The following is a 12,685-nucleotide window of genomic DNA, read 5'->3' on the forward strand; positions in this document are numbered from 1 at the left end:
AGCTCTGACCGAAAGAATGAGATTACAGATGAAAGCAGATGAAATGAATTTCCTGTGCAGAGTTTTTTTTTTTTTTTTTGGGAAATCAGATATATTTTGTGCAGCTGTTCACATCACCAACAATATATATGATTTGTTTGTGATCTTCAATGTGATCTGCAAATAACCTAAAAGTGTCCCGATGGTGCAGTAGATCACACAGTAACGTCTCAGTGTTTGCGGAAGTAAACAGGAATGGTATTGGTGGAGGACATTTCGTGACTTTAAAGTTGTTGTCCAACTGGAGCCGGCACAGCAACAACTTATTTCTCATTATTGTTTGCCGTATTTGTTGTTTTTCTTCCTGCTTTCCACATGTCAGGATGCAGAATCTTGACGTTTGTGGAGTATTCATCTGACCTGGCCGACCCAGGTCACATTCGAAAAGATCAGATGCGTATTGGATTTAGGACTACGTATTCAAGTGGCCAGGGTTTCTGATACATTTTCATTTTTGCATCTGCAGGCGATGTGAAGTTGGTGCCTCTTGCTTGTTTAATATGCTCCGTGTGGGAATACACTGGATTTAACCCCACCTAGAATCTAGGACGAGTGGACTCTAACTCCAGTCCTCAAGGGTCAGTCTCCTGCAAAGTTTAGATGTATCTATTTCACCACACCTGGTTCCAATCAGCTCATTATAAGAGCTTCACTGAATGCTAATGAGGCAGTTAGACCATTTAATACAAGTGTGTAGGATAAGGGACGCATATTAAAGTTGCAGAACTCTGCAACTTTGTAGGACATTTAAGGCATGCAGTTTGAGACCACTCATCTAGAATATTTCCTGCATTCTGATTGATTGGGGGTTGGTGCAAGAACTGGCCTTAGTGGCAGTTCTTGCCGTTATTGCAAGAACTGCCACTGATGAGAGCACTGAAAACATGGACTGGGCTCTTCTGATGCAGCTCCTGCATTTAGACAAAATATAAAAGGAGGTTTAATTATGTGTTATATAAAAATGGCAACCAACTGACACACAATCTTTTTGATTAGCCTGTAATGCTAATTAAAACTTAATTAGCCTCACAAAATTTAGTCAATCAAGGATAGCAACCAAGAAATAATTTCAGTAATATGCATATTAGATTAGATGGAAATCTTATGAAATCATTATTTGAGCAAATATAAACCAGGAGAAAATACATTAAGACTTTTTTCCAAACTCAATCTGATTCCCCCTTTGGAATAATAATAATAATAATAATAATAATAATAATAATAATAATAATAATAATAATAATAATAATAATAATAATAATAATAATAATAATCAGTCTTTCCAATGTGATGAGATATAACATCACAAAGAAACATGCAACAACTTAACTTACTTTTAAAAGAAAATAACATTTGATTCTATTTAGCAGATATGACTTTAGTCAGATTTACATTTTTGGTTGACATTAATTATTAGATATTATACTACTAAATTCAATTTAAGGAACCTAGGGCTAAAGCCTCAGTTTGTTTTATTTTTCTTGTATCAAAAATGGGGAGCCTGTGTCACAAGGCAAATGTTAAACTGGATCAATGTTTTCACTTCCGTCCACCAGCTTTTAAATCAGCACCACTCTTATATGAGTTAAACTGTATACTAACATTGTAAATGTGGAAAGGAAATGTGGAAAAAAAAAAAAAGCCAAAAAAAGTGGAACGGTATCAAATTAAACAGCAACAAAACATCAAGATGACATTTCATAAAGAGCTGCAGCTTAAGTCACAAATCATGTCAAAATTAAACGCAGCTGAAGATTAAATTACTTATTATAAGCTCATATCAAAAGCTACTCCTTATTTTTGATTTCAGTGCAGAAGAAAATTCAGTTTGATATGCAATGCTGTACAATATTTGTGTAATTCTGTGAGCCCATCAGAACATGATTAAAGTATAAATCAGAGTATGTAAATAGGAGGTTAAAGTCGTGTTTGTCAGTCGTCTACAATCTTGGCATCACACAGGTACAGTCAGAAGAAGAAAATTTGCTTTTGGAGTCGTAATAAGTTTCATCACGGTGGGATTTATGAGTGAATGTCTTCACATGTCACCCATGTTCTTTTTGTTGTTTTTTTTTCTTTAACATTTAAAAGCAGCTCAGAGCTGAGAGAAAAAGCTACAGTTAAATGATGTGGGCAGAAGTGGAGATAAAACTGACGTGAAACGGATGCATGAAAGAGTTGAGAAGAGCTTAATTCAGATTTCTACGCGGCCACCGCGCATTCAGGCTGACAACCTGCCGTCTTTAAGAGTCAGAAAAGCTCTTTGAAAGTAGCGAGCCTGTGATGATTCACAATCACTTAGCTGAAAAGACAAAGGCCTCCAGGCATTTTTATTTTATATCCACAACAAGGTAAATTCTGGCTTATTCCAATCATTTCATCTACTTCCTCGTAAGGCAGGCGTACAGTTTTCCGCTAATCGGCAACAGCAAGCAATATTAATAACCAAAGGAAGGGTTTAAAGAGCCGTTTAATGTGGATCTAGGAGCAAATATTGTTGTGACTATTAATGATTCCCAGCAGATTATGTGGACTAACTGAACATATGGAAAAATGCACGGGTTTTTCTTTGATGCTTCATTAATTTGCAATGAATGGTTGACAGAAGTGAAGCAGCTGTAAGCGGAGAAGTGGGCTACAACACAAGAGAATGAAAGCTTCAGGAGATCATTTTGATGCAAAAGATGAAAAAGAATTTCGAGAATGTTGAATATTGAGGTAAACGAGATCAGAACCTGACGAACATTCTGAGCTACTGTTTGCATTGCTCAACGTGCACAAAGCAAAACAAAAGTTGCAGCAGAAAAGTGTGAAAGATAGATTGCAGATTATTCTGCTTCATCTTAGTCTCTGAAAAAGTATAATGTTCAGTTTATTAGTTATGCTGCGTTTCAGTTTCTTGGAAGTAAAAATTCTGAGGTGATTTTGACGTCACACCCGACATAACAGTGTTTCAGTTTGCACAGTGTGAGAAATCAGGATTTCAACATGGCAACACCCAGAGACATTGTTTGCACATCTTACATCACTTTCCATAAGCAAACACCACTTTTAATAAGTTCAGTTTGGACATGTAAGTGCTACATGGGACATTAATTTTAGATGTACTCTTATTTGTGTGTCTTACACAGTAAATGTTTCCACCGCAGGATATTTCTGTTTAGTATTGCCAGGGTGAACCGTGCAGTATAAAGAAATGTAAATGTTGCTTCCATTCATAGTAGTGGCTTGTGTCAACCATTAGCCCTTACGTGAAACATTCATTCCACTCCACTAATTAGTTTCAGCGGCCATGTCTGCTCCCGCAAAATTTGGAGTCCTCGTGTAACTTCTTTCCTTTAATACTTAATGCAAAAATAATCATTCCGTTTAGAGATTATCTGACAAAGCTGCTTAGTTTTCAAAGGACGAAGTTGTTTGATATATTAATGATAAAGCCATTTCCCTGTCTATGGCCGTTCCAGTGCAACAGATCAGGCTGTGCTTGCACTCCAGTCCCGGTTAAAATGGTAAAATATGAAGGTAAGTGGAAAGTCGGTGTGTTTGAGTAGCTTCAGAGCATCCCGGCGACAGGAAGAGCTCCCTGGATGCGACATTTACAAGCAGAGAGGAGGCAGCAGCACATCTCGGCTGCAGGAACACAGAAGAGACTCTGTGTGTGTGGGAGAGTGTGTATTTCAGTGTGTTTTTGGGCTCTAATTGGCAGAACCTTCTGTCAATCACAAAGCAGGAAGGGTGGTCACACCTGACTTCACAGGCTTGACTGACAGGCCCAGGGGACCAATCACAGAGCCAGACCAGCCTCAGACCACCTGGAGAACAACTGTCTGTCTCTCTGCAGCTACACAGCGGTCAAAATTCAGCTCTCCAAACTATCCTCTTTTTATATTTTTTAACGGATGCTGAACTTTTTATCCATCATCCCCCCCAGCATCCACTCATCCATCCATCCATCCGTTCTTTCTTCACGGTGCTTCATCCACCAAAGACCTTCCTGCATATAAATGAATGTAGATAGAAATGTTGAGGACTGAATGTAGCTCTTAAATGAAATTTGCCATGTTCGTAAAAGGCTTTTACAGTAATGCAGCTCTAATGGCTTTTGTCTTTGTGTGACTGTATGTGTGTGTGAGAGTGGATTTGTGGTTTTTGAGACCGAGGGTGATATCCTGAAATGAAAAGACCAGAGAAAGAGACGAACACACTTTTGCCGGATATCACAGAGGCAACTTTATCACGTTGATCAAGTAATGTGATGGGATGAATTTCTGATTTGTACATTTATCCAGAGAGCTTTTAGAGTGTGTTCTTTATATTTTAGACCATTACCTATATTGCTGATTAACTGTAAAACCCATAATGTTTTTCTGCAGGCATGTTCTCTAGATTTATACATAAGTACTTTTTTTTTAAAATCAAATTTATGTATATATAGCCTTGGGTTACAGCAGATTCAACATTCATTAATTCAATGAAAATGAATCTAACTGGTAAAGCAGTTTGTGAAAAAAAAAAAACACTCAACTCTTTCTGGTTCCATTGGATTTTAGAGGGAAAGTATCAGCCAGGTACAGTTAATTGATTAAATGAACATTTACCAGTGTGAGCTCCCTTTAAAACAGCACGTTTTCTGGGCCATGCAATGACAGGGTGGAAGGATATCAGGGTCTAGCCTAGAAAAGCAATTGTTTCTAACCATTAATCTAAGAAAGATTATAAGCAGAGAAGCACTTAACATAATTTTGTGGCAAGTTTTCTAACTGTGTTCTTTGTAAAGCTTTGTTCAGCGGAAAGTTATTTATCTTTATAAACTACCAAATAAAAGCCACAATTATTTTCTAGCCCCCCCTGTGTGTGGGGTCGTTAATTTTGGAGGCAAGACAATGTCACGTTATGGGCGTAAAAGAGCATTAGAAGTGAAACCGTGTTTTACCATAACTTTAAAACAAAGAAAAAAAATATATATATAATGTTGACATTTCAAGACGTGTTAATTATTCTTTAACACTGTTAGCATTTTAAAAGCAGATGTTTCTCTGTGTATTTTCTTGAGTCTTAAGACTCTAAAAGACAAAACAGAGTCACATTGCTATACTCAGTTCTTCTTTCCTTGGTGTCTGCTCAAAGTCTACAAGTGGAATGAATCAGATCATGTTAAATAAAACATAGTTTTCTTTTAAATAGCTTATTACATCTCTCTGCTTGAGTTTGCTTCTACTGGCAACCACAATAAAATTGCTGTTGTCAGAGTGACTGATTGGAGCTCAGGTATGATGTGTTCAGTGACAGGAGAAGGGTCTGAAATTTTTTGTTTTCCACCCGGTTGATAGTTAAACTACTTGGAGTAGCAAGGAGTTTAACTATCAACTATGGCAAGGAAGGTGATTCACATGTGGCCAACATTTAAAACAGCTTCAAAATTTTCCAGGCGTGGACATCTCATCAAATTGTGCTAAAGTTACACTGTGCAGAAAACTCAGTTACACTGAAAAAACCTAAGAGCTCCCTTATTAGAGAATAAAGGCTGCAGTTTGCTCCAGAAGTTCAAGTTCATGACAACAAAAGTAAGAAAAGACTATGACTTGTTGGTTAAAGAAGAATACGTTTTTTCCTCTACAACAGAACATGGGAGCTTTAGAGAGGTTTACAAAGTTGGGTCCAAATGAGCCCCAAGACCTCTGGAACAATATCCTTTGACCAAAATAGAGACATTTAATGGTCTCTACTTTGGTCTCAAACCATGTTTCAGGAAAACTAAGCACAACAGATCAGGGAAAAGCCTTATTATTTGTTTTGGAGCAACGACCTTGCAGCTACTGGGGTTGAGCTTAAATGTAACAGTGCCCTAAAAAAAAAATTATATATAAAAATATAAAATATATATATATATATATATATATATATATATATATATATATATATATATATATATATATATATATATATATATATAAATTCCCTTCTCACCCTCCGCGGGTGGTCTGTTTCATCCTCTGAGCTCGGGTCCTCTACCAGAGGCCTGGGAGCTTGAGGGTTCTGCGCAGTATCTTGGCTGTGCCTAGAACTGCACATTTATGGACTGAGATGTCTGATGTTGTTCCTGGGATCTGTTTGAGCCACTGCTCCAGTTTGGGGGTGACTGCCCCGAGGGCCCCGATGAAGACAGGCACCACTGTGGTCTTCACCTTCCAGGTCTTTTCCAGTTCCTCCCTGAGGCCTTGGTATTTCTCCAATTTCTCATGCTCCTTTTTCCTGATGTTGTAGTCACTTGGTATTGCTACATCCACCACAACGGCTTTCCTCTGTTCTTTATCCACCACCACAATGTCCGGTTGGTTCGCCATTACCATCTTGTCTGTCTGGATCTGGAAGTCCCACAGGATCTTAGCTCGGTCGTTTTCCACCACCTTTGGGGGTGTTCCCCACTTTGATCTCGGGGCTTCCAGTCCATATTCTGCACAGATGTTCCTGTACACTATGCCCGCCACTTGGTTATGTCGTTCCATGTATGCTTTCCCTGCCAGCATCTTGCACCCTGCTATTATGTGCTGGATTGTCTCAGGGGCCTCCTTGCACAACCTACACCTTGGGTCTTGTCTGGTGTGGTAGATCTGAGCCTCTATTGCTCTGGTGTTTAGGCCCTGTTCCTGGGCGGCCAGGATGAGAGCCTCTGTGCTGTCCTTGAGTCCAGCTTTCTCCAGCCATTGGTAGGTTTTCCTGACATCAGCCACTTCAGTTATTTGTCGGTGGTACATCCCATGTAGGGGCTTGTCCTCCCATGATGGTACTTCCAGCACCTTGTCTTCTGTTCCCCATTGCCTGAGACATTCGCTGAGCACATCGTCTGTTGAGGCTTTGTCCTTGATGTATTTATGGATCTTGGATGTTTCATCCTGGACAGTGGCTCTCACACTCACTAGTCCTCTGCCTCCTTCCTTACGGCTCATGTACAGTCTCAGGGTGCTGGATTTGGGGTGGAATCCTCCATGCATGGTTAGTAGCTTCCTAGTCTTAACATCCGTGGCCTTCATCTCTTCCATTGGCCAGCTAATTATTCCGGCAGGGTATCTGATTACTGGTAAGGCATAGCTGTTTATTGCACGGATCTTGTTCTTGACATTGAGCTGGCTTCTCAGGACTTGCCTTATTCGTTGGAGGTATTTGGCTGTGGCTCCTTTCCTTGTGACCTCATCGAGGTTGCCATTTGCTTGTGGTATTCCCAGGTACTTGTAGCTGTGCTCTATGTCTGCTATTGTTCCTTCTGGGAGTGAGACCCCTTCTGTGGGGGCGACCTTCTATATATATATATATATATATATATATATATATATATATATATATACACACAATAAAACTACAGTGCTAAATATGACATGAAATATAAAGGTAACCGACCCCTATCAGGTAAATATGTTCAGGGATTGTGAAAAACAATCCAGTAAGAAACTTTTTTTTTTTTTGGCACTTTATGAAGTAAATTGGCATGGCTGCATACAAAACTCGACAAATGTCAAAACATATTTGTTGTGAAAAATATAACAGTTGTTTACCAGAACATATAAATTACAGAAATTAATTTTATGTTTTGTCCTATCTGTAAAAAAATAATAACAATAAAAATATTACAGGAAGCACCGTGGCAGGGAGCGATGGAGAAGCTGGAGTTGATTAAAAATTAATGGCAGACAATAGTCAGTAATAAACTAGAAATTGCTGGTCATTAAAAACAGCGAGGTGTTTCTTATTATTTATTATCAAGGCGTCAGCAGTCGACCATCTTCAGCCTCAGCTCGACGTTCTGCCTCCACCTTCTGACAGATTAATTAATGTGCCTTAATGCTTTCTGAGAACCTCGTCGTTTAATTTGGCATGGAGTAATTGGAACGGGAGATAGTGTTTTGTGGCACCAGATCCATTAAGCGGCAGTCATTTCGACAGGTACTGTAGCTGGGTATGAGTTATAGATAGAGAAATGCACCTCTGCTGCACATCACTTTTCTACTGAGTGAGAAGAACAAAGATACAAGGTGAAAGACTGTCCTTTATTCAAGATTTTTAGCATAAAACTAGTTAAGCCAACAGATCGATGATATAGTGTGTTGAACACTGTTCATATGCCTTTTCACATTTTGCAATGTTGCACCAACAAACTTCAAAGCATTTTGGAGTTGTATTTGATAGACCGACACAAAGTAGTGGAAAACTTTGAGTTAAAGGCGAAAAATATATGTTTCAAGTTAAAAGTTATGTTACAAATGAAAAACACAACTTTTTTTCATTATGTGCCTTCGTCCACAAAGAAAAGGTAAACAATCAGCAACTCGTGAGCGAGAAGCAGATCAAAGGGATATCTGGGGTATTGGAAAAACCCTCCCCCAAAAAATAATGAATTGAAAATACTTGTTTTGGGCCGGAGGGTATGGAAGTAATTATGTGCCATCAGAATTTGAATAAAAAATGCATCTGAAATTTGAATGTTGTATATTTGTTCTTACTTTTTCAATTTAAAAATTAATTCAGAATATATTTTTGACCTAAAAAAAATTTCAGTGTCATTATTTGTACATGTATGCAAATTTCATTTGTTAAAAAAAATTCACATTCCTATTTCAGAGATCAAATTTTCAATATATATATTTTTTCAGTGTTAAAAAAATTCAACATATAAAAAAATTCAACTTTTAAAAATTCAAATGCAATATTTTCAGTGTCCTACAAATTCAACTTGCTCAAATTCGCTGTCTCAAATTCAACATCTAAAAATTCGCTGTACAAAAATGGCGAGGTTACTTCAGGTCACAGACATTAGCAATCGTTGTCAGATTTCAACACTGAGCTAATCACATGACCTAAGAGTCATATTGAAGAAATACCAGCATCACCGAGGCCAGCGACCATGGAGGCGAACGCAAACCCAACGGTGAGTCTATGCTTTCATATTTCTGTAGTACATTTTATTTTGCGCATGACATTAAAGCTTGATTTAAAACACGGGTTTGGGCCGTTGTTAATCTTACGCCATGTAATGCTGGCATATTAGTTCTCGCTACCTGCTAGACCTCCACCCCCTTCTCTTGGCTGTCCTACGCCCAATTTCCCCCTGTTTTATTTAAAAAAGGAGTATCACTTGCGCCAAGTCTAGAATCTTTAAAGATAACTGATGGGTAGCGACTTTCCGGGTTGTTTGTATGTTGTCTTAGGTGAGACTGATCAGGCGGTCTTAGTAAAAGTCGTAATTTTCCAGGAGATGCTACTGCTAATGTAGAAGCTAATATGGCTGCCTTGTATGCTTCAAGGAGGGGCTGTGAACTCTTCAGACATTATAACCACAACCCCATTCTGTTCATCTACTGTGTTGTTCATGTGACTTCATTTATGAATAAATTTATACATTTATGGTCATTATAGCGTTATCCAAACGGCTGTTTCTCTTATCTGACAAGTGTTGATATATATTAATTTACATTCTTTTACTTTGCGTTACAAAACGTCGTTCTGTTACCTAGCAACATTACAAACAACCTCCCTTGTTTTTTCATTTGATTTTAACTCATTTTGAAGAAAATATATGCTTGCAAGTACAGCTGTTAACTTATTAAAATCATTTTAATCCCCACTACTTTGTATCTCCAAAATATATCTTTGGTTACAAAGAATGTTTGAGCTATGCTAAAATTTGTGATTAATGTTGTAATTAAAAGCAAATTCTGATTAAGTTAGACACCATTCAATTCCTGAACCCCACAGTGCCTTGATAGAGGTACATTTTAATTGGATAATTTAATGTGTAGCATGTATACTATCATTCATTTAATTTATTACATAGGAATCTGCAATCAAGTACATTTTGAGTTCTCTTGATCCCTTTTTTGTGTTTTCCAGGGTGTAGATTCCCGAAATTGAATGGGAGGAGTGCGGGCTTCCTCTTCAGGAAGAGTCAAACGTCACAGTACCAAATTCAAGTTGTGCAACTGACTGACGAACAAATGGACTTAAGAGACGCAGTAAACCCAAAAGGCACATCACTGTCTTTTGGTTGTGACATTTATATTGGTGCAGTTCTGTTTTGTGAACAGTTCTTCACTCTGTGAAACTTGTCCAGTTTCAAAATTCAGCATTTATGAAATGTAAAGCTAAGTGCTGATCATATTACCACACAGGTAAAATTTGTGATTTGGAAAAGTGAGTCATAGTGCTTTTATGGTAGACATGTTAAAGAACTAAAATGTTCTACATTTGTGAGTTGATTGTTCTTTTTTTCTCAAAAGGAACCTAGTAGGTACAGTTGTGTAGGACCTTAATTTTCTTGCATTATAAGAATGGAAAAGTTAAGTTTGTCTTATGTCATTTATTTTCTAATACTTCAAGCATAGATGAATATTCAATAAAATATTGCATAAAAACAGTTTCCGTTTCATATTTCCTGTACAAACAGTGCTGACTCAGAAACTCTGAACATAGTTACTCTAACATTTAAGATTTACAGGAATGCTTGACAAACATTTCAGCTACTTAGTCGTCACTTCAAAGAACAACTTAATGTCAAGACTGCGGTGAATGATGAACAGTATTTGTAAAAAAAAAAAAAGAAGCTAATAATAAAACGACTTTGTAATTTTACTTAATTGCCATATTGAAATGCAATTATTGAACAAATGAAACACCAATGCACTGAGTTCTCAAAGAAGACCAAAGCCAGTCCCAACCGATTTAAGACACACCGTCATGTCAGCATACAGAGCCTGGTAGGTAGAATAATGGCTTGGAAGGCGTAAACGTTCACTGCAGGTGGATGAAGTGGGCTTGTGGTTTGGTCCAGTTGACTGCACTACTTCAGGCTTCAGTTCCTGCCATGGAGCCTCCCAGCCAACCCAAAATCTCATGAGCTGGTGCAGATTGTCTGAAAATGCTAGGAAAAGTATAATTTTTTTAGATACATGGTGAGTTTCCTGTAGATGGAATCATTCATAAAGCTGACTTTGAGATATGACTTTATGCGAATGTCTTTTCCATCTAAGAAACTAATGAATATGAATGTGATGTCCTTCAAAAATCATGCTGGTATAATACCAGCATGATACATTTGTTATTTATCATTCTCAAAATAACAAACATTGGCCAAATGTTTATACAGACATTTTACCTTCTTTGAGAAACTGATGGAGAAACCCTGTCACCTGCAGTTTCTGCTTCCAAGACATCATCGCTGTCGTCACCGTCATCACTTTGCTTCTTCACCTGTGGCCAACTGATTGACTGCAGGACCATCTGTAATTGTAGAAATAGAAATGGCTCCAAACGATCATGGAGTCTATCAAAATATGATCCATATGTTCCTTGAAAAGAAAAAAGAAAAAAAAATGTCAAAAACATTGTCAGTAAAATAAAAAAACTATTTTGAAATCAGTAGGTCGGAAATCAATTAATGTCGGAAGAGTTCACAGCCCCTCCTTGAAGCACACAAGGCAGCCATATTAGCTTCTACATTAGCAGTAGCATCTCCTGGAAAATTACGACTTTTACTAAGACCGCCTGATCAGTCTCACCTAAGACAACATACAAACAACCCGGAAAGTCGCTACCCATCAGTTATCTTTAAAGATTCTAGACTTGGCGCAAGTGATACTCCTTTTTTAAATAAAACAGGGGAAAATTGGGCGTAGGACAGCCAAGAGAAGGGGGTGGAGGTCTAGCAGGTAGCGAGAACTAATATGCCAGCATTACATGGCGTAAGATTAACAACGGCCCAAACCCGTGTTTTAAATCAAGCTTTAATGTCATGTATCAAAGTTCATGCGCAAAATAAAATGTACTACAGAAATATGAAAGCATAGACTCACCGTTGGGTTTGCGTTCGCCTCCATGTGTCGCTAGCCTCGGTGATGCTGGTATTTCTTCAATATGACGCTTAGGTCATGTGATTAGCTCAGTGTTGAAATCTGACAACGATTGCTAATGGCTGTGACCTGAAGTAACCTCGCCATTTTTGTACAGCGAATTTTTAGATGTTGAATTTGAGACAGCGAATTTGAGCAAGTTGAATTTTTAGGACACTGAAAATATTGCATTTGAATTTTTAAAAGTTGAATTTTTTATATGTTGAATTTTTTAACACTGAAAAATATATATATTGAAAATTTGATCTCTGAAATAGGAATGTGAATTTTTTTTAACAAATGAAATTTGCATACATGTACAAATAATGACACTGAAATTTTTTTTAGGTCAAAAATATATTCTGAATTAATTTTTAAATTGAAAAAGTAAGAACAAATATACAACATTCAAATTTCAGATGCATTTTTTATTCAAATTCTGATGGCACATAATTACTTCCATAGGAGGGTTCTGGCAGAGCTAGAAGTACCGTTGGGTTCAAAGACCAAAAGGAAAACCGCTCGTCGACGTTCACAGAAGTGGCTTCAGCAGACTTCTGGGGATTAGACGGCAAGGACTTTGCACGTCTCAGTTTCGGCCCTATGGGGGCTGAGAACACTGGATGCACGCACAGCTGTCCTTCAACAGTTCTCCAGGTAACACTTTGAAGGTTTTAAAAAGTCATTTTCTCCGTCAAGAAGGTTGAAAGCACATGAGACTGCACCCCCTGTTCGGGTCTTTGTCCCACGGAAAAAGACAAAGGCTTTTG

At 37.9% G+C, this 12,685-nt stretch overlaps 2 long non-coding RNA genes across 3 annotated transcripts; one reads left to right on the forward strand and one right to left on the reverse strand.

Moving 5' to 3' along the window:
* Positions 1-8,458: 8,458 nt before the first annotated feature.
* On the forward strand, positions 8,459-10,444 carry LOC145553182 (uncharacterized). The gene is made up of 2 exons (XR_014089451.1): positions 8,459-8,959; positions 9,922-10,444. It is a non-coding gene; the product is annotated as an uncharacterized LOC145553182 (long non-coding RNA).
* On the reverse strand, positions 10,373-12,127 carry LOC103480261 (uncharacterized). Of its 2 annotated transcripts, none has more exons than XR_014089450.1 (3): positions 11,880-12,127; positions 11,183-11,307; positions 10,373-10,948 (listed from the first exon to the last, which is right to left on the reverse strand). It is a non-coding gene; the product is annotated as an uncharacterized LOC103480261 (long non-coding RNA). The 2 variants fall into 2 exon arrangements; XR_536068.2 differs by having other exon boundaries at positions 11,183-11,375.
* Between the last annotated feature and the right edge of the window lie 558 nt (positions 12,128-12,685).

This window comes from Poecilia reticulata, chromosome 10 (assembly GCF_904066995.2).
Source record: "Poecilia reticulata chromosome 10, P_reticulata-male-v2, whole genome shotgun sequence".
Classification (NCBI taxonomy): Eukaryota; Metazoa; Chordata; class Actinopteri; order Cyprinodontiformes; family Poeciliidae; genus Poecilia; species Poecilia reticulata.